Raw genomic sequence first — 1,474 nt, 5'->3', positions numbered from 1 at the left:
AGGTAACATTTTTTGTTCTTTTTATAAAACTTTCTTATAAAGAGTGGAGATTGAGGAGTGTAGATCACGGGTTAAGCCCATTTTGACCCCAAACTTGTAACCATGAATAATTTATGAGGAATTTCGGGTCAAAACGGACTTAAACCATGTGGACCGTAGTACATCTTGTCTTTATAATTTGAAATTTTAGAGCGTGTTGTAGTTCAGTAGTGCATCTCGTTGTTTTAATTTGAAATTTTACTACTTGCCTGATGACTCTCCAATGGGCACATTCATGAAAAAGATGAGGGGTTTATTTAGTTTGATTTACAGGTATTATACATTTGTTATTTTTGTTGGAGGAGCATCCACGAGTTTTACTGTTATTCTTGTTTAAAATGAATTTCCTGTAAAATAATGGTGAAGTAGCCATATTACCCCCCCCCCCCCCCCCCCCCCCCCCCCCCCCCATATGATCCACTTTTTCTAGAAGTACTTGTATATTATGTATGTCCAAAAATTCTAAAATATGTATGTCTTATTTTTTAAAAGTGCACTCTAGAAATTTCTTATAGGAACTGTTATCTCTTTCATTTTGTAGAAATTTTGCATGTTAGATTCATAAATTTGATTAATTAAGACCAGTGCACCATTCACAATCACCCACGCTTTTAGAAGTACTTCTTTGCAAGAATGAAATCTTTGAAAAATTGCATAAACAGTGTTATCTCCCTTTAAATGTGTACCAACTTTGTATATGAATCAGTAGAATCCTTTAAACTTTAGCTTCTTTATCACCATCATTAGCTGCAGATATGTAGCTCTCTGGGAAAATATTGGGACAGATCTCTGGTCTGTCCCAACATTTACCCAGACAGCTACAGGTCAGTCCCAACATTTACCCAGACAGCTACAGATCTGTCCCAACATTTACCCAGACAGCTACAGATCTGTCCCAACATTTACCCAGAGTTACAGATCTGTCCCAACATTTACTGAGTTACAGATTACCCAGAGAGCTACAGATCTGTCCCAACATTTACCCAGAGAGCTACAGATCTGTCCCAACATTTACCCAGAGAGCTACAACATTTACCCAGAGAGCTACAGATCTGTCCCAACATTTACCCAGAGTTACAGATAACCCAGAGAGCTACAGATCTGCAGCTACACCATCATCAGAGCGTGTAGCGGTATAATGTCACACGATTACAATCATGGTAATAACAATGCCAAGTAATGATTATTACTGAGCACATATCATTCACAGGCACCAGACTTCCCATGATCCCCCCCCCCCCCCCCCCCCCCCCCAGTTTTTTATGTGCAACATATTTTGTGAAAAATGGATTGTATGTCTGTTATATCAATTTCATATTCCCATATGTTAAATTCTGAAATTACTCTTGTGTTTAATAAAAGTGCAAAATAGCATTGGGTAAAAAAAAAATAGACATACATTTGTACTATTAATAGACACAGTCCATGAATTTTC

General features: G+C 37.4%; 1 protein-coding gene across 2 annotated transcripts in view; it reads left to right on the top strand.

Annotated features, from left to right (window-relative positions):
- The window catches only part of LOC125669299 (uncharacterized Golgi apparatus membrane protein-like protein CG5021), a 12,792-nt gene extending 12,786 nt beyond the window's left edge, over nt 1–6 (top strand). For both annotated transcript variants that reach the window (XM_048903768.2, XM_056162977.1), the window contains one exon: nt 1–6. This exon is cut by the window's left edge and continues 344 nt beyond it. The gene's annotated coding sequence lies outside the window, so the exon portion shown is untranslated.
- Nucleotides 7–1,474: the final 1,468 nt, after the last annotated feature.

Source organism: Ostrea edulis, chromosome 4 (genome assembly GCF_947568905.1).
Source record: "Ostrea edulis chromosome 4, xbOstEdul1.1, whole genome shotgun sequence".
NCBI lineage: Eukaryota > Metazoa > Mollusca > Bivalvia > Ostreida > Ostreidae > Ostrea > Ostrea edulis.
This window is presented reverse-complemented; position numbering and strand designations above follow the sequence as displayed.